The sequence below is a fragment of the Ictidomys tridecemlineatus genome, chromosome 1 (assembly GCF_052094955.1).
Source record: "Ictidomys tridecemlineatus isolate mIctTri1 chromosome 1, mIctTri1.hap1, whole genome shotgun sequence".
Lineage (NCBI taxonomy): Eukaryota > Metazoa > Chordata > Mammalia > Rodentia > Sciuridae > Ictidomys > Ictidomys tridecemlineatus.
Genome location: NC_135477.1, coordinates 207328917 through 207353501, shown reverse-complemented (window position 1 = coordinate 207353501; position 24585 = coordinate 207328917).

The window sequence follows — 24585 nt, the reverse complement described above, 5'->3', positions numbered from 1 at the left end:
TTTGTAGCTCAAACTTTCTTTGAGCTGTCCATTTTTATATGAATTGTTCCAAAATTTGTACTCATATTTTATCATATAAACATGTGCTATCAGTAATTCAAATTCAATCTACCTCAAATGTAACATCCTAAGTCATTCCATCCACTACCTGCCCCTTTTCCTGGGGTTGCTTACATCTGATCCATCCTTGCTAATCCCTATCCTAGCCAGGTCATTACTATCCTTGTTGAGATTTAGCTATATTCTTCTCATCAGCATCAATAAAGGATAGCTGCAAATATTTTCATCTTTGACTGCAAAGCACTTAGATTTCTTTACTATGTCATGGGTCATATCTGAATTCTTTATTACAATAATGAAGACCCCACACCAAAATCTTGATTCTTATGTTTGAGTGAGAATGCTTTCCCTCACATCTGCATGTCTGCTTATCCTTTCTTAAGAATCTCTTGACACCTTTCACACCTGCCTTTCTTTCCCTGTCCTTTTCCCATTAGTAGAAGCATACTTTTTAAACAATGTTTTTATTAGTGCATTATAGTTATACATGGTACTTGGGTTCATGTTACATGCCTATAACTTAATTATGCATTTCAATCCTCATTACCTCCCTTTGCCCTACAACATCCCTCTCTCCAATCCCCTTCTTCTACTCTTTTGCTCTTCTTTATATTTATTTATTTATTTTTTAGTTTTAATTGGTATATTATAGATACATGTAAAACTGGAATTAGTTGTGATATATATGAACATAAATAACTTGCTCAATTTCTGTAGTTCTTCCCCTTTCACATCTCTCCTCTCTACTCCTTAATTCCCTTTCTATACTCCACTGTTATCTCTTCTATTTAATGGCATTTCCTTTTTTTTCAAATTTCTTATTTCTGTCTAGCTTCTGCATATGAGAGAAAACATTTAATTTATGACTTTTTGAGTCTTATTTTACTTAGCAGGATATTATCCAGTTCCATCTATTCATGCAGAAATAACATAATCTAGTTCTTCTCTATGGCTAAGTAAAACTCCATTGTGCAAACATACACCACATTTTCTTGATCCATTCCTTTTTTTCTGGACACCTTGTCTGGTTCTATAACTTGGCTATCATGAATTTCAAAGTTATAAACATTGGTGTGCATGTATCTTTATAATATGTTGATTTTAGCTTTTGGGGGTAAATACTGAGGAGTGGGAAAGTTGGATTATGTGGTGGTTCAATTCCCACTCTTCTGGGAAATTGTCATATCATTTTTCAAAGTGGTTGTATGAAGTCCCACCGACTATGTACGAGTATACCTTTTCATCACATTCTTGCCAGTATTTCCTATTATTTATACTTTTTAAAATTAGTTTATTTTAATTAAGTATATATGACAGCAGAATGCATTTTGATTCATTGTACACAATTGCAGCACAACTTTACATTTCTATTTTTGTACTAATTTATATTCTTGATGATTGACATTCTAACTGGAGTGAGAAATCACAATGGAATTTTGATTTTCATTTTCCTAATTTCTGAGGCTGTTGAATGATTTTTTATATAATTCTTGGACATTTATATTTGAGAAGTAACTTTTTTCACCCTGCGTTTCTATGTCATTATAACCTATATCTCTTTTCAAGGTCTTATTTTTCTAAAAAGGAAAAAATTTAGAAAAAGTCTTTAATGAGGTAAAGCTTTAAATACCATAAAACTCAAGCACTTTAAGTGTACAAATCAATTATTTTTAGCAAATATACCAAATTTTGCAACCATCTCCCCAATACATTTTTTTCGTGTATTTTTTAAAATATGAACAATATACAGTGTTAAACATCACGATCAGCACATAACTTTCCTAAGTGTAACTAATGTGAATGTGGTAGTTATTTCTATTTTGTGAATTAAAAAATCAGTTTGGCAATATTAATAATTGAAGTCACAAAACCATTAAGAATCTAAGTCAGAATTGGACTTCAGATCTCCCTGAATACAAGAACCATATTTTAAGTCAATATGACATAATATTTGTCAAGTAAGAAATCCTACATTAAGATTATAATCCACAAAATAAAAACTGGATTAGTTTTATCCAGTTTTGTAGCTGTAATGCAAGAACACATAAAAATCAGTCTATAAACATCTATTAAGTGACTTTTTAAATGTACACCCATATTTTACAATGGAGTTATTTTAGAATTATTCCACTGTTATTTTTTTCCAAATAACAGGCTGATGATTGTCTTTGATGTTGGTATAATTGTGTAACTGCCTTGTGGGGGTAAGTGTTTGTTAACCTTATTGTTATATAAAGAGATGATTAAAGACACTAATTTATGCCATCCTTGAACTGAATAATCCCTAAAGTTTTTATTTCCCTAATCTATAGCATGGGGTGGTAGTCCCCTATAAACACACCTTGAAAAATGATTAAGTGAGTAAAATGTGAGAATAAGAGAAAATAGTGGAAAATAGTGGAAGAAGAGGGAAAGAAAACTTACTAACCATGTTAAGGAAAACATTCACAACTGTTTTCTCTTGTGCTCATGTTTCAATGTCATACCTATCTTCTTTTGTACTTCTGGGGATGAAACCTGATACCTTTGAGCTCAATCCCTGCCCCCTATAATTCTCTTCTAAATGTCCTAAAATTACAGTATTTTTAGATAATATGGATCTAGTATAATTATAATTAAATAAAACATTTTCTGTTGGTTGCTTAAATTTCTTCTTATCAACAATTAAAATTTCCAAATATCAAGAAAGGAGTGGAGAAATACATAAAGGAGAATAAAGTGGGATTAGGGAGAGAAGGAAGGGAGGGTGGGAAAAGTTATTGAACAAAGAAGAGAGAAAGAAAGGGAAAAGAAAAAATCAAGAGAAAAGAAAGGGGAGGAGACGAGGAAATGAAGAGAGTAGAACAAAAGGAATGTAGAAAAGTTTGAAAGGGAGAAAATAGGGAAACTGATTTTGGCTGGTATTAGCAAATTTTATGCCTTCTACAGCAAATCCTTCTCAACTCAGTCTTTAACTACAGCCTTCAGATGAAGCTGAAGCTGGAAACAGACTCTGTCTTGACATTTCTCCAAGTGTTTTACTGTTTAAAAGATTGCTTCATACATGAGATCTTCTCTGAGTCCCAGGCATGTTTGAAAGCAAATCTGGTAGCACTGGCTTTCCATTTCCATAAGAAGGCATGGATTCTTGCCTCATGCTAGCCAGACATGGAAGGGCTCAGTTCACAACCACACATTGTCAAGAGTATGTGAGTTTTATGTTGCTGCTTGGAAGCCAGCTTATTTATGTCTTTCCTGGTCCTACTTCAATATGATCTCACGCATCATGACAGGGATTCTATATCATTCTGCATGAAGTGGTCCTCATTAAGGGAACTGGAAGATTGTGCAAGGCCAAACAAAGAAGGGCATGACCTGTCTTGGGAGCAAAGGGAGAGAATGTTGGACTTTTCTGTCTTAAGTTTTGCCAAATTCCAATGTCTCAGCTTGGCACAAGATTATGAGCCACCACACAGCTTTGTAGGTTCAAACAGCAATTCTTTATTCCCAATCTCACACCAGCCTCCACACAGGCTCAGGGGAAATCCTCAATCTCCCACACAATTCACTTCCTAAATGCTTTCTCTCCAGGAGAACTCAGCGGGAACTCAGGCAACAGGCACGCCCTACTCCCAGCAGCAATAATCTTCAACTTCCAACTTCCCTAAAACTCCTATTGTCTTAAACCGGGAATGCCCTAAACCCAAGGACCGGGATACTTCCTTAAACCTGCAGGATACACCCTAATCTTGGATCCACCCTGGTCATTGAGCAGGGTCACCTTTCTCAAACACACATGCAAGGTCACAGCAAATTTCCAAGGCAAGTCCATTTAACATGGGGTACGCTGGCAAGGATTTTGATGCGTCATTCCTACTTGGCAATGGCCCTCAGCAAAGTTTAATATCCAGCTCACAAGATAATTGATTAATTATGCAAATGCCCTCTTTGAATTCTGCTTTCAAAGGGACTATATTCTTTATCTGGAAAACCCTACATAGCTATTTTTGCCCAACTACTGTGTTTTTTCAAGATAATGATTTGTTCTCTGTTGTATATTTAGGGACAATGATAAACTATATCAATAGTTTTCAGAAAGGGCTGTTAATAGTATCAGTATTTCTGTTATGTCTTTAGCTAGCATACTGGCAGACACTGGTTCAATCATTTATATTTGTCACAGGTTTATTGTAAAGTTAATGTCAGCCATAGACAATATTGTATTTAATTGTGATTAGGCTAGATCTCTATTAACTGGAAATACAAGCATTTCAGAGCATCCAAGAGGGAATTTTGGCTAGGCACAGTAGTGTGTTCCTGTAATCCCTGTGAATTGGGAGGCTGAGGCAGGCTTATTGCAAGTTCGAGGCCAGACTAAGCAACAAAGAGAGACCCTTTCCAAAACTAAATATCTAAAGTGCTGAGGATCTGGCTTAGAACCCCTGGGTTCAATCTCAAATACCATAAAAAGGACAGCTTCAAGGGTGTGTGTTTGTGTGTGTGTGTGTGTGTGTGTGTGTGTCTGTGTGTGTGTGTGTGTGTGTTTATATCTTACTTTTTGCAAAGAGAAAAAAAAATGATATGCCATTGAAACATCTTCAAGAAAGAAGGAGTTCAACTATGTTTCCTTCATGGTAGTCAGTGATTTTTTGTTAGTTTGAGTCCACTGTGTTTGTATGCTTAGAATAGGTGGCATTAAGTAAGAATTCCCAGCACATTTTGAGTTCAATCTTATTCCATAGTCATATAAAAATGTGCAAAATCAAATATTCCAGATACCATGTTGCTTTTGCTTTCCTCAAGATTGTTTTCAGAGAGAAAAAATAATTCTATGGGATGGGAATTTTCATGTTCTCTTCAGTCATCTGGACATTCAAGTGATCTAGTTACAGATACTCCAAGTTAGATGACTTTGGTATTTGTTACCTTTTTCAGATTTGATCTAAGTTTTTGATCTGGTGGAGCTACCACTGTTCGCAGGAGTTGGCTTTCATCATGGACCCCTCACCTACCCCACTGCCTCTCTTCTCTAGTCTTTCTTCCATTCATTTCTCCATCTCCATTGGAGACAAACAAATTGCATGTCCTGCAGGTACATGGAGGTGAGAGACTCCCTAATCTCTGACTTTCTATTTTCTAATCTCCCTTGGGGGAAGTGCTTTCTCATTGGGATAATGCTATTTGTCCATTATAATTTTATTTATTAATTAACAGTGAGAGAATTCTATTGGGCAGATGATGCTTTTAGTGTTTCATAGATCTTAATTCAGCCCTCATAAAATTTTTATTTTCTCAGTTTTAAAGATTATTACCCCTCCAGTTTCTTTGTTTCTTTTCATAAAAAAATAGTGAGTCACTTGAGAGAAAGCTCTGATTATATGTTATTTTTTTTTTACTTAGTATGTGGCACATACCCTGATACCCTAAAAGTGTTGAAGGAATTAATTAAGTGATTGGCTGGATCATAAGCTATCCCCACAATTTTGCTTCTTTGGGTAATCTGGTTCATAATATAGATCTTTTAGATCTCATTTACAAACTTTTACCTTACTGTCATGTTTCACATCTTTGCTCCTGGATACTGTGCTTAGGTACATGAAATCACATTTCATCATCAAATGTTTATTAAACACATATTATTTGGCAGATATTATTCCAGGAACTAGGAATATATTAGTATCTATGAATAAGATAGACAATAATCCCTGCCCTTGGAGACCCCACACATACTAGAAGAAAAAGTAGGCTCAACTGTCCATTAGATAGGCTCAGGAAAAGACTTCCTCAATAAGATTGCTAACCTTCAAGAAGGAACTCAGGAATAAGTAAATTGGATGGCATCAAACTAAAAAGCATCTTCATAGCAAAGGAAAAAATCAATAACTTGAACAGAGAGCCTATAGTATAGGAGAAAATCTTTACCACCTTAGATAGAGCATTAATCTTCAGGATATATGAATTCAAAAAACTTAAAACCAAAATAAACAAATAAATAGGAACTAAATAACCAAATCAATAAATGGGCAAAGAAACTGAACAGGAACTTCATAGAAGAAGAAATACAAATGGTCAAAAATGTATGAAAAATGTTCAACATCTCTAGCAATTAGAGAAATGCAAATTACAACCATACTGAGATTCCATCTCCAGTCAGAATGGCAACAATCAAGAATACAAATAACAATAAATGCTGGTGATGATGTGGGGAAAAACGTTCAGTCATGCATTGCTGGTAGGACTGCAAATTGATGCAACCACTCTGGAAAGCAGTATGAAGATTCCTCAGAAAACTTGGAATGGAACTTGACCAAGTTATCCTACTCCTCACATATACCCAAAGGACTTAAAAGCAGCATATTACAGTGATGCAGTCACATCAGTGTTCATAGCAACTTGATTCACAAGAGCCAAGTTATGGAACCAACCTATGTGCCCTTCAACAGATGAATGGATAAATAAAATGTGGTACATATACACAATGGAATATTACTCAGCCACAAAGAAGAATAAAATTATGGCATTTGCCAGTACATCTGAGGAATTGGAGAATATCATGCTAAGTGATATAAGCCAGTCCCCAAAACCCCAACGTCCAAGGTTGTCTATGATATGTGGATGCTAACACATAACAAGCAAGGATGGGGGTAAAATATTGAAATTCATTGGATTAGACAAAGGGTAATTAAGGGAAGGTAGTAAGTTTGGGAATAGGGAAGATAGTAGAATAAATTGGATATAACTTTCCTATATTCATATACGAATACACAACCAGTGTAGGTCCACATCATTTTCAACCACAAGAATGGGATAAAAATTGTAATGAGTTGCACCCCATGTATATATAATATGTCAAAATATACTCTATTATCATGTGTATATAAAAACAACAAATAAGAAAAAAAGGAAAAAAAAACAAGGGAGAGAAATAAATTACAGTAGATGGAGTAGAAAGAGAAGATGGGAAGAGAGGGGAGGGGAGGGGGGATAGTAGAGGATAGGAAAGGCAGAAGAACACAACAGACACTAGTATGGCAATATGTAAAACAGTGGATTTGTACCAGATGTCATTCTGCAATCTGTATATGGGGTAAAAATGGGAGTTGATAACCCACTTCAATCAAATGTATGAAATATGATATGTCAAGAACTATGTAACATTTTGTACAACTAATAATAAAAATTTAAAAAATAAATATAAAAAAAGGAAAAAAAAGAAACTCATATTTTAGTTGAAAATCACAGGTTATTTGGAAGCACACTCAGAGAAGGAGTTCAGGAACCAGGAAGCTTTTTATTGGTTCTATTTGGGTCAATGCTCTTGAAAGGAAGAAAAGGAACACAAGACCAGTAGGATGGGGAAACTGAGCTTCAAAGCAGGGTCCAAACGATACCAGGAACCCCATCAGAGTTGTTTCGCTGAAATGGAAAGGCTTTTATTACTTTGATTAATCATTGTACCTCAGGTCTCCCAGGAAGGGAATGATCTCAGGCAAGATTAATTGCTGCAAATGAGGACCAGTGTTGGGAGGAGGCTCAGATCCTTGGAAACAGATTTGGAATTCCTGCAGATGAAGGAAGACACAAAATACATTTGAAATAGTAGACCCCGGATTCTTCCATAGGCCTATTTTATATATGCCGGCCAGACTAAGAAGGCACATTGACAATGAGTTATTTAAGTGGGCGCATGCTCAGAAGCAAATGTTGGTGGCTTTGAGTACATACAATGAATCAGAGTGTTCATGACTTTGGCTACAAATTAAAAACAGCCTGCAGAAATCTTGATGGGGACCTAATCATAGCCATCTTGGGCCTGCCCAGCAACTGGTGCCTGGCAACTGGCACATAGCCAAAGGCTGTCAGATAAGAAGACAGGAATTTGACAGCACATAACCACATTCACTATGCTGCACGTTGTACAATTCCAATATAAGTATACTTGAATAATACAAGTGTAAATCCCAAATCAGTGAATTTTTGTCTCTTTTTTTCATTTATGTTTGGCAAGAAACTGTCCAAAAAACTGAGACAGTTTTTCAAATTTATGTATTCTGAGAAACAAGAACATTAACATATTGATTATCATATAAAGAACTACAAATAATATAGAAATGTGATGATTTCCATTTTATACAATTTTACTACTTTCAAGATATACAGTTTTTAAAGTAAATGGATCCTTTAAATCTCTTTTATAAAGGCATTGAGGAAAATAATAGCATTTTGATATTATTTAAGGCTCCCTGTAAAATAATCAATATTATTACTGGGACTGGTGTCTATATATTGTTCATTTACACTCAGATCTTCTGGGAGGTACAGCTGTCCAGTCCTCTTATTGAACACAAATTTAAGTCTCAGCCCTATAAAAGTGGCTAAGATGTGGTCCTTGACCTTAAGGAATTCTCAAGTAAGAAAACTCTCATTATCAAGGTAAGGCCCAAAATTTCATCGTTGAAAACATCCAAATCTCTCAAAAGAACTTTTAACTAAGGAAGCCAAATCCCCATACCTCAAAGATATTGAATCCTAAATCATGTGATGTTTTTGAATCCTCAGAGATGAAATCCAAACCATCCCCTGGCTCCACACGAGAAATAAGGGTGCTGCAGGGGCCCACAGGTTTTCTTTGAAGATAAGAAAATCTCGTGCATGATTGTTAACAGTGGGAAGACTTATATCAGACACATGATAGGGCACTAGTAGGCTTAAACTCTAAGAATGACAAGTTGCATCCATGGACTCAGAGTACAGTTCTCAAGGAGAAAGTTAGAAGCTTCATGGCAAGGTTGAAGGTGTGGAATGGAGCCAGAGGCATGTTCATTTGCTCAGAGAAGCCTGCTGGGGGAGTGCTAACTGTGGTTTGAGCCTTAGCAACAACCTATCCCTCTCTTTTCTTGCCCTGACCAAGCCTGGTGATGTGGTTAGTAATAACAATAGTTAATATTTATAGAGTGCTTATTATGTGTGTTGAGTGCTTTATAAACATTATCCTATTAAATACTCTTAACCACCTTGTAAAGTGGTTATAAATATTACCTCACTTTAAAACTTTGAAATCTGTGGCTTCAAGAAGTAGAGTCACTTGTCCAAGGTCACATAGCTTGTTCAGTCTATTTCCCTGTGCTCTGTAAATGGCAGGGTTGTTGTAAGTTGTTGGATGATGGGAATCATGAATTGTTCAGCAGTGTGTCTTTAACATTCAGCACAGATTCTGGCTCACAGAAGACAATAAAAAATTGTGTGGAATGAACAGATGATGAATCAACAGGTAATAAACAGAAGGCAGCCTGGATTTTCCTCTAAAACCCATGGATCTCTCCAAACATTTTTCTTGGAGGTCATCTGCACCTCCAGGAATATGGCAGAGAAAAAGGCTACTCCTTCATTTACCTCTGCTAGAACTACTTTCACCCCTACAGAATCTGGCCCTTCTTGCCTGGAAATAGATTAAAATTAATGCTGGTTTATTGTTGCCTTCAGTTTTCCCTTTAGTCATGTCGTTGGCTTTACTAACACTTCCTTTTTGTTCATCCTGTCCACCTTCAACGTTCAGCTCAGACCTTATCTGCTGCAGAAAGTAACCACCAGGGTGCCCTACTCTCTTTTGCCTCTACAGTGATTACAGTCTCCTGAAAGCCAGTTGGAATGCAATGATTGCCAGGACCCCAGTGGAGTATGTTGAGAAGCTGGGAGCTTAGGTCTACTGGATAAAGAGAACTTCAGGTACAGGCACAGTTCTATATCTTGGTCTGTCCCTGGGATATTGGATAATAATGACTCAATGGTCCAAGCCTTTGGTATCTCTTCCTTCATGGCCAACATGCCCTTCTTTTCTCTGCCTCATTTGATTAGTAGGGTTCAATCTGTGACTATGAACATAGACACCACCTTATAATGAGAATATTTCTTTGTATTGAGATATCACTATCTGCAATACCATTTAAGAGGTTACTGTGCACCAGGCAGTTTACCTTCATCATTGCACAAGTCTCATTCTCAAAGAGCAGGAGCAGCTTAAACTGAAAACAAGTATGCTAGCTTGTCAGGCTGGGGATTTAGGGAGACCAGGCAGGGCTGATGGGTGCCTTATCCCTGAATCTTTTGTCTTCCTTTCTGCCAATTCCTAAAGTCCCACTCTTAACATTTCCTTTTTAACACATGATATCAGACAGAGCAAGACATTTGGGCTTTGATGATCATATTATTATGTCCCCAAGACTTTTCTTCTGGATAGGTTGACCATCCAGAAACTCTACGTCTTGGGATGCCTGTGGATTTTAATTTTTCTTCTTAGTTGACACGTCTGTGGCTTAGGACAAGGGTCAGTATAACCTCTAGCTGAATGTGACCTGAGCCCCATAGTTCACAAAGGGTGTTCAAAGGAACTCGGTTAAGAGAATTTTCTCCTCATTTTGCAAATGCAGAAACTGAGACATAAGGAAACCAGGTTTTTGGACCAAGGTCACAGAGTCAGTAAATAGAGAATGGACATGTTCCAAGTCCACAGCTTTCTTGTTGCACAGTTACATTACAAACATTCCCTCCAGTGGTGGTAACTACATTAGAATTACCTAGGATGCTTACTAAAAAGGCCTATACGAAAACCTCACCCCAAGTGATTGTAATTATATTGGTGTAGGAAAGGGTTGATAATCAGTATTTTTATGTTCCCTATTTCTAATATGAGGCATTAATCTGCAGTCTTTATTTTCATGGTATTTGGTGAGCCACAAAGAACTCTACAAACTAAAGGCAGCATAAATACTAACGATTCCTTTTTTGCAGCAGTTGTTGAAAGTCAGGCTATTAAACTATGGCATCCTTAAAGCAGAAAATTTTCTATGGATACACAGGCTTTAAAATTCAACTCTTCTGTCATTGTAGCAGACCATTTTTCACTCAAGGCTGCATGCTGTCCCAAACAAAATTAAAGGTGAAGGCTATCTTCTTTAACTGTCCAGCTGTTGGTGTTTATAAAGCTGTTTGTGCTTCTGCAATTGCTGTGCCATGAAAATGATTTTTACAAGACCTATCACCAGCTCACTTTAATATCTGACCAAATGCCCAGAGGAAAAATGTTAACTAGTTTACAGTTTATCCTTTCTCAGTAGTTCTATGGTAAAAACATATTTTCCAATGAATACATTCATATCTTTCTCTGGGTTTCAAGCATAACACTTTAGATGTGATCAGTGGCTTGGACCCAGATGCAGAGTCACTAACTGTTGGCCAATGAAACCAGTTTTCTAAGCAGTCCAAAATGGGTTGCTGACATCCAAGGGGCCTGTACCTCTGAGCTCATCTGCATCTGAACCCCACTGCTTTCTCAGGTGTTCTCAGTTTGAGTAAAAGGACAGGGTCAGTTCTCCTTTCTGTGTCTCTGGCGGAAGATGGATCTGATGTGCTGAGAAATTTACAAGGAAAATTAAGAGAGGAGGGAGACTTTCTTCTTAGTAATTAAAACCCAGTTTTATAAATAAAATCTAGAAGTTTCAATTAATCAGAATTCTCACTATTTCAGTAGGGAGAAATTCTAATAAGAAAATTGTTAAAGCTTTTTTTTAAAAAAAAAAACACAAAAATAAACCCTTTCTACATTCTCTCTGTCCTACATTCCATTAGATCACAAGAATTTGAAGTCAGGGACAGTCTTTTTTTAGCTTTCTATCCTTCTCATCTAACTCAGTTTCTGAGACAACTTTGGATTTAATATATTTGATTTTAATTAACTTTTGTTTTCACCAAATAAATATGCTCATAGTTTCAATAAAAAGAAAATAACAATGTCAATGGTATTTTCAAGCATTATAATGAAAAACAGTGGACTTCTGCTCTGTCCCATTAATTCTAATTCCACTATTATGTAATTTTCAAATATTTTGATTTTTATTCTGGTATTTTCTTTCTTATTTCTAAATAACAAATTGAGACTAATTTTCTTGATTTCTAGATTTTTAGAAGTTATTTGTTCACCTTGCTTTAATTTTAGCATTCTTTATTGACATATTGTAATAGACGAGAATTGATTTATGTGTAACTTCCTTTTCCCCCGAGTGTTCTTATCCCAGCTCTCCCTTTGAACATAGTTATGTCTCAGTTTTGTCAGCCATTTACAAAGCTTTGTCCATGTAAAAATGTTTGCTGCAAAGCAAAGGGTATTCTATGATAGTGTTTTATTTTTTACATGTTTTGTTTTTCTTTGAGGTAATTGGCTGTTTCTTTTTTATTTGCTAAAATTGTGTATAAAATTGTCTTTACTTTTTTGTAGTGCTGGAGATCAAACTTAGGGTCTCGTGCAAGCTAGGCAAGTGCTCCACAGATTTGAATCTATGAGCCCTCCCTAATAAATATTCTACATACTAACTTCTATCTCAAAGAACCTCCCTGTGACAAATTGCAATAGAACCCATGTTGTTTCGATGTTGAATACTTTCCATATTGATCATGACTGGGCAGCTGGGGGACCCTAAGTGATATTATGATGGAATCATATGTCCTTCCATTGAGGATATTTCCTTTAATACTTTATTTGGTAATTTTCTTCCTATTATTTCCTTTTTTACCTTTTTCTAGATCTTTTTCTAGAAAGTTAACCTCCATTAATTATTTTCTTATTATCACATCTTTTTCCTCCAATCATATTTTTAAAATTTTTACTTCTGGCTTAAAATTTCCTTCACTGATCTTTGGATATTTTAATAAGTTTTTAATTTCATTGTCATATATTCATTTCTGAATTATCTTCTTAATTCCATTTCCTTTCTCCCTTCTCTCTTGCTTCTGCTCTCTTTTCTCTTCATGGTGACATATTTTTATTTCAAAGATATAATATTTTTATTATCTTCTAGAGTTTTCTTTAATTGATCATTTACAGGTCTATAGATACAGTTTAAGCTGGAAATTAACTCTGAGCCCAGATTGTAAACACATTCAAATGCTAGGACTTTATTCTATAGATAGTATGAAAATCAAATAATGTAATTCACATATGTCCTTAGCACTGAGGCTAGAACATAGAAAGTATTCAAGAAATATTAGAACAGGAAAAGAGGAGAGAGGGTATAATATTTGTGGTAGCTCAAATAAGAGGCAGTGTTGCCTTGAACTAAATTATAACATTTAATATGAAATAAAAACAAGGAACAGAGACATTTTAGAATAGATGATTAATCATCTTGTGTTATCATTTCATCTATTGTTTCTGATAATCTATAATAAAATCTACTTAATTACATTGTTAGCTCAATGAAAGATAACATAAATTGCTTGCCTGAAGTTTCCAAATTAGAGCTATGTACAAGAGGGATATGAGCACTATTTGTGACTTCTAACATCTCAGAGTAGCATTATATTCTACAGCATCACCCTTTATCACCAGCATTATATTTTATTTTAATATTCCTAGATATCTATGTTCCCATTTCTTACTGGGTAAATGTGAAAAGATATATATATCTTTTCTTATTATATATATATATATAATGTTATTATGAGTTTACGGTGGTTAATGAAAAATAGAATGCACTATTTCTTCCCTGCATCTTCTGTTTTCTTAATTAATTAATTATTATGTGACATCAATTAGGTAAGGCACAATATAAAAAAAAATTCACTGTTCTATTTGCTTTCATCCTGGGAACTACCACTAATCAGGCTTTGGCCCCCATGTATAAAAGCAGTGTCTCCAATAGCTAAAATATGGAACTAACCTAAATGTCCTTTAACAGATGAATTGATAAAGAAACCATGGTCCATATAGACAATGAAATATTACTCAGCCTTAAAAAAGAATGAAATTAGGGCATCTTCTCATAAATGGATGGAATTGGAGAATATTATGCTAAGCAAAATAAGCTGATCCCGAGGTCCGAGAACATGGCTGCCAGCGAACAGGCAGCACATACAATGCCTCCGTGGTAAGGGGATCAGAGAGACTCATTAATACACCCACATGCGTCCTGCTGAGAAACTTCAAGCAAAATTCCTCTGAAAGGAGACCTTTCTGGAACTAGTAAGTTTAATAAGAGGTGTCAAATTGTCACAGAATACTGAATCTCGGCAACCCAGAGCAGGGGCACAGTCCCGCCGGGGCCGCCAAATGGCCGCTGCCTACACATTGCAGTGAACATAGGAGCGGACACTGACCGCCTGGACCCCGCGGGCGGGCTCTGTGAACTGCAGTCGACCACTGCCCACACGCTGCAGCGTTCGTGGGAACGGTCGTTGCCTGCCTGGGCTCCCGAGAGCTGGCTCTGTGAATCGCAGCCGGCCGCAGGCCACACGCTGCAGCGTTCTTGGGAACTATTGCTGCCTGCCTGGACCCCCACGGGCAGGCTCTGTGAACCCAAGCCGACAGCCGCCCACATGCAGCAGTGAGTTTAGGAGCAGGAGCTGCCTGCCTGGGTCCCTGCGAGCTGGCTCTGTGAATCGCAGCCGGCCGCAGGCCACACGCTGTAGCGAGTTTAGGAGCAGGAGCTGACTGCCTGGGTCCCCGCAGCCCGGCTTTGTGAACCGCCCACACGTAGCAGCGAACTTGGGAGCTGTTGCTGGCTGCCTGCCTGCCCCCCCACACAGCTGGCCGCTGCTCACATGGTGCAGTGAACTTGGGAGCCGGCCCTGCCTGGCCCCCGCAGACTGGCTCTGTGAACCACCGCTGGCTACCACCAAGCGGCCGTTGCCTACACCCTTGCAGTGAGTGGGGGAGCAGGCGCTGCCTGCCCGGCCACGCCAGCCCAACCCTGTGAACCTCCTCTGGCGGTTTGGAGCTGCAGACAACCACTCTCCCCGTGCCAACCCAGTGCTGCAAACGACCCCTGACCAGCTCTGCAAAAGGCCCCGCCCACACGGCGAACAGCAGGAGTGGAGACCCGCCCAATCCGGGAGGAAGAACCGCTGGACAGTGATTGACTCCAGCCTACTGAGAGGAGAAACATGGCCCGGTGGGCATAGCTCCATCCACTGGAAGAGCAGTTAATCGAATTCTAGGACTGCATTTATAAATTTTTTTTTGCTGTCTTTTTAAATGTTTTTTAATCCATCTTATTTTATTTTATTCTATTTTTTAAATCTCATTTTCCATTTCTACTATTATTATTTTTCTTTAAATCCCTTTTAATCTTCTATTTTTTTCTATCCTTCTTTTCTCCTGTCTTTACATTTCTTTTCAATTTTCTTATTCCCCCTTCCTTGAATTCTACTTGCTTACTCTTATTCTCTTTAGTGACTTCTACCCATCCCTTCTAATACCTTTCCTCCCAAGCTTCAAATATATTTATAGGAGTAAACAGTAACTCAGCAGTCAAACAGAACAAGAAACAATATGAACAGCATGAAAAAGCAAGGAAGAAAAGGAGTGCAAACAATGCAGGGCAGCCTAAATATTCAGGAGGATATAGAGTCACCAGAAAAATGGTCATATAAAGAACTCATGGAACACCTGAGACAGATGGAACGGAACCTTAAAGAGGATACAAGACAGCAAATTCAAGCAGCGAAAGAACACATTGAAAATGTATTACACAAACAGATAAAGGAAGAAGTTAAGCATCTTTATCAGGAGATAGAGACTATAAAAAAGAATCAAACCATAATCTTGGAAATGAAGGAAACTATAAACCAAATTAAAAACTCAAATGAGAGTATCATTAATAGAGTGGAGCAAGTAGAAGCTAGAACATCAGATAATGAAGACAAATTATATCATCTGGAAAAGAGGCTAGCCATCTCAGATAGGCTGGTTAAAAATCATGAGAGAAGCATACAAGAGATATGTGATAATATAAAAAAACCAAATTTAAGAGTCATTGGGATAGAGGAAGGGATAGAGATTCAAACAAGGGGAATGAGTAATCTACTAGATGAAATAATTACAGAAAACTTTCCAGGAATAAAAAAGGAAACAGATATACAAATTGTAGATGCATACAGGCCACCGAACATACAAAATCACAGTAGACCAATGCCAAGACACATTGTTATGAAGATATCCAATATACAGAACAAAGAGAAAATATTAAAAGCTACAAGAGAAAAGAGAAAGATTACATTCAGGGGTAAACCAATAAGGTTAACAACGGACTTCTCAACTCAGATGCTGAAAGCGAGAAGATCCTGGAACAACGTATTTCAAACACTGAAAGACAATGGATGCCAACCAAGAATTCTGTACCCAGCAAAATTAAGCTTCAGATACAACAACAAAATAAAAATCTTTCACGATAAACAAAAACTAAAAGAATTTGCAGCCAGAAAACCAGCGTTGCAAAGCATCTTGAGCAAAACACTTCACGAGGAAGAAACAGAAAACAATAACCAAAGCCAACAGTGGGAAGTAACTCAGTAAAGACAGACAGAGGGGGGAAAACTAATCATGGTGAAACAAACGCAATTAAAAAAAAAAACGAGATAAATAATCAAACATGACTGGAAGTACAAACCATATATCAATAGTAACTCTAAACATTAACGGTTTAAACACTCCAATAAAGCGACCTAGGCTGGTAACATGGATCAAAAAAACAAATCCAACAATATGCTGCCTCCAGGAGACTCACCTGACTGGAAAAGACATACACAGGCTGAAGGTGAAAGGTTGGGAAAAAATATACCACGCACACGCTCCTCGCAGGCAGGCAGGGGTGGCCATCCTCATATCGAATAAAATCGACATCAAGACTAAGCTAATCCAAAGGGATAAGGAAGGACATTAAATACTGTTAAAAGGAACCATTAAACAACAAGACATAACAATTATCAATATTTATGCACCAAATAATGGCGCTTCGAAGTTTATAAAACAAATTCTCCTCAAGTTCAAGAATCAAATAGACCACAACACAATAATTATGGGTGACTTCAACACACCTCTCTCACCATTGGACAGATCCTCCAAGCAAAAGTTTAATAAAGAAACTATAGACCTCAATACCACAATCAATAACCTAGACTTAACTGACATATATAGAATATACCAACCATCATCGAATGGATATACTTTTTTCTCAGCAGCACATGGATCCTTCTCAAAAATAGACCATATATTATGCCATAGGGCAACCCTCAATAAATATAAAGGGGTGGAGATTATACCATGCATTTTATCTGATCATAATGGATTGAAACTGGAAATTAATGATAAAAGAAGGAAGGGAAAATCCAATATCACATGGAAAATGAACAATATGTTACTGAATGATCAAAGGGTAACAGAAGACATAAAGGAGAAAATCAAAAAATTCTTAGAGATAAGTGAAAATGCAGACACAACCTATCGGAATCTATGGGACACAATGAAAGCAGTTTTAAGAGGGAAATTCATCACCTGGAGGTCATTCCTCAAAAAAAGGAAAAACCAACAAATAAATGAGCTCACACTTCATCTCAAAGCCCTAGAAAAGGACGAGCAAAACAATAGCAAATGCAGCAGAAAGCAAGAAATAATTAAAATCAGAGTGGAAATCAATGAAATTGAAACAAAAGAAACTATCGAAAAAATTAACAAAACTAAAAGTTGGTTCTTTGAAAAAATAAACAAGATTGACAAACCTTTAGCCATGCTAACGAAGAGGAGAGAGAACTCAAATTACTAACATAAGGGATGAAAAATGCAATATTACAACAGACGCCACAGAAATACAGAAGACAATTAGAAATTATTTTGAAAACCTATATTCCAATGAAATAGAAGATAGTGAAGACATCGATAAATTTCTTAAGACATATGATTTGCCCAGACTGAGTCAGGAGGACACACACGATTTGAACAGACCAATATCAATGGATGAAATTGAAGAAGTAATCAAAAGACTACCAACCAAGAAAAGCCCAGGACCGGATGGGTATACATCAGAGTTTTACAAAACCTTTAAAGAAGAATTAATACCAATACTTTTCAAGTTATTTCAGGAAATAGAAAAAGAGGGAGTCTTTCCAAATTCATTCTATGAGGCCAACATCACATTGATTCCAAAACCAGACAAAGACACATCAAAGAAAGAAAACTACAGACCAATATCTCTGATGAACCTAGATGCAAAAATCCTCAATAAAATTCTGGCGAATCAGATACAAAGACACATCAAAAAAATTGTGCACCATGATCAAGTAGGATTCATCCCTGGGATGCAGGGATGGTGCAATATACAGAAATCAATAAATGTTATTCACCATATCAGTAGACTTAAAGATAAGAACCATATGATCATCTCGATAGACGCAGAAAAAGCATTTGACAAAGTACAGCATCCCTTTATGTTCAAAACATTAGAAAAACTAGGGATAACAGGAACTTACCTTGATATTGTAAAAGCTGTTTATGCTAAGCCCCAGGCTAGCATCATTCTGAATGGAGAAAAATTGAAGTCATTCCCCTTAAAATCAGGAACAAGACAGGGATGCCCTCTATCACCACTTCTATTCAATATAGTTCTCGAAACACTGGCCAGAGCAATTAGACAAACGAAAGAAATTAAAGGCATAAAAATTGGAAAGGAAGGACTTAAATTATCACTATTTGCAGATGACATGATTCTATACCTAGGAGACCCAAAAGGGTCTACAAAAAAACTACCAGAACTAATAAATGAATTCAGCAAAGTGGCAGGATATAAAATCAACACACACAAATCAAAGGCATTTCTGTATATCAGCAACAAAACCTCTGAAATGGAAATAAGGAAAACCACTCCATTCACAATATCCTCAAAAAAAATAAAATACTTGGGAATCAACCTAACAAAAGAGGTGAAAGATTTATACAATGAAAACTACAGATCTCTAAAAAGAGAAGTAGAAGAAGATCTTAGAAGATGGAAAGATATACCCTGCTCATGGATAGGCAGAACTAACATCATCAAAATGGCGATATTACCAAAAGTCCTCTATAGGTTTAATGCAATGCCAATCAAAATTCCAATGGCATTGCTTGTAGAAATACATAAAGCAATCATGAAATTCATATGGAAAAATAGAAGACCCAGAATAGCAAAAGCAATTCTAAGCAGGAAGTGTGAATCAGGTGGTATAGCAATACCAGATTTCAAACTATACTACAGAGCAATAGTAACAAAAAAAGCGTGGTACTGGTACCAAAACAGGCAGGTGGACCAATGGTACAGAATAGAGGATACAGAGACTAATCCACAAAGTTACAACTATCTTATATTCGATAAAGGGGCTAAAAGCATGCAATGGAGGAAGGATAGCATTTTCAACAAATGGTGTTTGGAAAACTGGAAATCCATATGCAACAAAATGAAACTGAATCCCCTCCTCTCACCATCCACAAAAATTAGCTCAAAATGGATCAAGGACCTTGATATCAAATCAGAGACTCTGTGTATGATAGAAGAAAAAGTTGGCTACGATCTACATATTGTGGGATCAGGCTCCAAATTCCTTAACAGGACACCCATAGCACAAGAGTTAATAGCAAGAATCAACAAATGGGACTTACTTAAACTAAAAAGTTTTTTCACAGCAAGAGAAAAAATAAGAGAAGTAAATCGGGAGCCTACATCATGGGAACAAATTTTTACACCTCATACTTCAGATAGAGCCTTAATATTTAGAGTTTACAAAGAACTCAAAAAATTAGACAATAAGACAACAAATAACCCAATCAACAAATGGGCCAAGGACCTGAACAGACACTTCTCAGAGAGGACATACAATCAATCAACAAATACATGAAAAAATGCTCACCATCTCTAGCAGTCAGAGAAATGCAAATCAAAACTACCCTAAGATACCATCTCACTCCAGTAAGATTGGCAGCCATTATGAAGTCAAACAATAACAAGTGCTGGAGAGGATGTGGGGAAAAGGGTACTCTTATACATTGCTGGTGGGACTGAAAATTGGTCCGAATAATTTGGAAAGCAGTATGGAGATTCCTGGGAAAGCTAGGAATGGAACCACCATTTGACCCAGTTATTGCCCTTCTTGGTCTATTCCCTGAAGACCTTAAAAGAGCGTACTACAGGGATACTGCCACATCGATGTTCACAGCAGCACAATTCACAATAGCTAGACTGTGGAACCAACCCAGATGCCCTTCAATGGATGAATGGATTTTAAAAATGTGGCATTTATACACTATGGAGTACTACGCAGCACTAAAAAATGACAAAATCATGGAATTTGCAGGGAAATGGATGGCATTAGAGCAGATTATGCTCAGTGAAGCTAGCCAATCCCTAAAAAACAAATACCAAATGTCTTCTTTGATATAATGAGAGCAACTAAGAATAGAGTAGGGAGGAAGAGCAGGAAGAAAAGATTGACATTAAACAGAGGCACGAGATGGGAGGGAAAGAGAGAGAAAAGGGGAATTGCATGGAAATGGAAAGAGACCCTCATTGTTATAAATAAAAACTACATAAAAGAAGTTGTGAGGGGAATTGGAAGAAAAAATAAGGAGAGAAATGAATTACAGTAGATGGGATAGAAAGAGAAGATGGGGGAAGGGGGATAGTAGAGGATAGGAAAGGCAGCAGAATACATCAGTCACTAGTATGGCATTATGTAAAAATGTGAATGTGTAACCTATGTGATTCTGCAATCTGTATTTGGGGTAAAAATGGGAGTTCATAACTCACTTGAAACTATTGTTCGAAGTATGATATGTCAAGAGCTTTGTAAGGTTTTGAACAACCAATAAAAAAAAAAATAAGCTGATCCCAAAGCACAAAAGACTGAATATTTTCTCTGATATGAAGATGCTAATTTGCAATAAGTGGGGGAGAATAAAGGTATTTGGACTAGTCAAAGGGGAGTGAAGGGAAGGGAGGGGGGATGAGGGTAGGAATGATAATAGAATGAATCATACATTATTATTTTATATGCATATATGATTACATGAGCTGTGTACATCATGTACACGCAGATGAATAAGAATTTAATCTCCATTTATGATAAGTCAAAACTGCATTCTACTATCATGTATGACTAATTAGAACAAATAAAATATATTTCTAAAAAAGTAGTGTCTCACAATCTACAACAAAGTTCTGCGGGATGACCTGCCTAATATCTGCAGGTTGATCTGTCCCATGTTCAGCCTGGTAGGTTCTTCATTCATGCTTTTGTGCTTCTGTGTTCCTTGCTTCTATCTACCTCCTTCAACTCATTTGACTGTGAACTCCTGGCAGGGTAAGAGATGACCTTTCCTTTGTATGTCTTTCTCTTAAGTTTCTCAGCTTCTGACTCCTTTCATTGCCAAAAATATTATTCCTCTCATTGTAGGAAACCCATGAAGATTATTAAAATAAAAATTCTAAACAAACAAAACATGCCAGCAGAGACGGCCAGGGAATTTGCTACGGGAATTTTAAAAGGAGATTTCACAAAGCAGCAGAGCCATCCAAAAATCAATGAATGGGTACATACAGCCTTGAAACAGGTGAGGTGGAAACTGATTATAAAATTTGTTCCCTCTGAGTACTCAAAAAAAATCACCTGCATTCTCTAATCATTACATCTTTCTCTTAGTAAAATAAACATAACATCTTTCTTTCTCTACAACCCTGGACTAAAGGAGCATAAATGGAATAACATGTTTGAAAGCAATCTTAACTCTTTGGAAGTCAGGAGTGTAAGTCTCAAAGCTTGGTATTATGATTTTCTTGCTGAAATTTGGCATTTAAAATAGTGGCCTAAATAACATTATTTGAAGTCACAGGATTATTATTTTTCATTTATGTTGATCTTTTAATTGCAAGAAACTAAAGGCTTATAAAACTTTGGTTCATAACATCACTAAAAATTAGATTGCATGCATTGTACATTATTTTTCTTACTTTATTAGTCAGGTGAGGCTAAATTAATACTCTGGTAACAAACAACTCCAAGACCTCAGTGATTTAACACCTTAAATTATTTCTTACTAATGCAAAATCTGGTGAAAGTCCAGGTAGCTTTCTAGGGCAGCTGCCAGAGCAGTGATTTCACAATCCATGCTACCCTGGTTTTGTGGTTCCACCATCTCATTGTGAGACTTTCTCCCTGTTTGCTGGAACAAGGGAAAGAGAGACTGAAAAATAATGCAGAGGTTTTCACTATCTCAGCCTGGAAGTACCTTAGTCTATTTCATTATCCATTGATCTAAGTTCATTAGAACTGAATGACCCCAAAGTGCTGCAAATTATAGTGGGGAAGGAGAATTGGGTATTGGGGAGAAGTAATAATGTTCCCCATTCTAACATACTTATAATACTGCTGGTGCCTGCTCCCAATTCCATAGATCATAAGGCATAACTAAAAAAGATGACAGGAAATTCAGCACCAATAACTGATTCTTTAGAAAGGAAAGCTCAAGCCTAATGTCAAAGAACATGAGGTCAGAAATGAAGAGTGAGGGCTAGAAGCCAGAGACCTTGACTCCTAATCCAGAGCTTCTAATCCAGCAACAGTCCCCAAGTGCATGATAGATGTATCTCTCATATAAAATTGTTTCATGGTTAAATTAACTCATCAACAATAGTGTTAAACTCTGGCATAAAAAAATGTTATGTAGGTCAATTTGTAACAGAACTTCTCAAAACCTTCAACTTAGTACAATACATTGTGAATTTTGAAGTGTTAAAACATTAAGAAATTATTGACAATTTCTGAACACAGGAAGCCTTGCCTCATTTCTAACATTTATCATTTTTCACAACATCTTGCAAGTGAAGTACAGGAAATGTCACTTTATCACATTATACTTGCAAAACTGTTATGCAGGCAAAATTAATTGTTTGTGTGGTAGCTTTATTGACATTAGTTAATGAAGAGGTATGCTTTTATCCTCACCCTTCCTTAGACATCCATATTTTTCAGACCCTGATTTTGAGTTTCTCATTCATACTTGTTTCCATTCATATAATAAATATTTTGTAAGCATAAACTCTATGCCAGGTCATCTGTTAGTGTTGGAGATTTAATAATGAGCAAAATGAAATCCATATTTTTTATACTGAATACATTGACTAGAGTAGAGCTAGGTTCTAAACAAATAATGTAGCTAGATGTTCTTAGTGTTATTATTACCCTAATAATGTTATTCTATGTGAGCACAAAATAAGTAAGAGAAAATCTGCTCTTGTGAATTAAAAGTCTTAGGAGACTTCCATTGTGTCTATTATATGTCCCCTGCATCCTTTATTTTAAAAAAATATCCTGGATATCAATGCTGGGTTTTACTCTGATGCCAGTTGTCTTGCATTGTATCCCCTTTGGCCTACTGAGATAATACACAATGTCATATGCAATCTTCTTAGATAAATCATGCATTTGCTCCCCTCCCTGCTCCTGTCATTTGCAGATCTGATCAGCCTTCCTTCTATATTTTCATCCAAATCCCTAACAAAATTTTGCTCAAGGCAAGGCCAATGACCTACATACAGAACTACTCCCATTAATAGAAAACTTTATACAACTAGAGAATTATCTTATGATTATAAAACAACTTTAGCCTAAGTTAAAGCCCCAAAAGAAGCAAGAAAACACTTAAAACAATTCTAAGGGGACTACTGCCTTCCAAATATTCTTGTAGAATTCTGCATCAGAGGAGGAAGACACTGTAGTTCTTAATAAGCTTTACTTTCTACATCTTTTTTTTGCTAAATATTAATTTATTCCCTACTAGGATACCAAATATGGTGATAGGCATGCTAAGGACATACAAATTAATTCCCATTGCAACTCAATAACCGAGTAGGTAGGTACTCTTGCCTACATTTTACCGGTACAGAAACCAAAGCAATAAGAATTTACATGCTTTATCCAAGGACATGGAGCCAACAAGTAATGAGCCCCAACTGAATCTGAATTTTCCTGATTCCCAGATCCAAACTGTTTTCATCTATGACATATCATGCTTTCTCAGCATACAAATATGCCAACCATTCTATTAACGTTTGAGCCCTCTTGTCTTAATACTGACAGGTGCCTTCCAATGACCTCTGGAAGAGATCTCCTACATGTATTCTATTCCAGTGATTCCTAAACCCATCATTATTAAAATCATCTGGGATATTTTAAAAATTACATTTTCAAGCCCAAATTTAGATAATTTTGATTCAATAGGGGCTTTTTTAATAAAGCCTCCAGGTGATCTGATGTTCAGCCAGGTTTTGGATCACTGGTTTACTCACATATCATCAGAGCTTTGTTTTTATCATGTAGTTATTAAGTTACTCAACTAAGCATGAGTATTCCTGGTTGTTGGCAGACATTCCACAAGGCAGAGTGGACACTGCTACTGTTCTGATAGCATCCAGGCTAGGGTTCTAAAATCCAAAATTTAAGAGTATTTTCTCTGTTGGGTTAAGCTTTTAGTTTTTAATGTAACATTATTTGAGTGCCAATATATTATTGGGTCTGGTAATTGTTTTGACTTACATCCTCTTTATCTTCAGGAGTCAGACGTACATCCAAGACCCAGACCTGAAAAGAAGCCAAATAACACTTGCTGGAGGTTGGATTTCCACATAACACATGATGGAGGTTGTAAATAGATTCTGAGATGCAGTTTCTGGGATACTTATGAAAAAGTCATGTTGG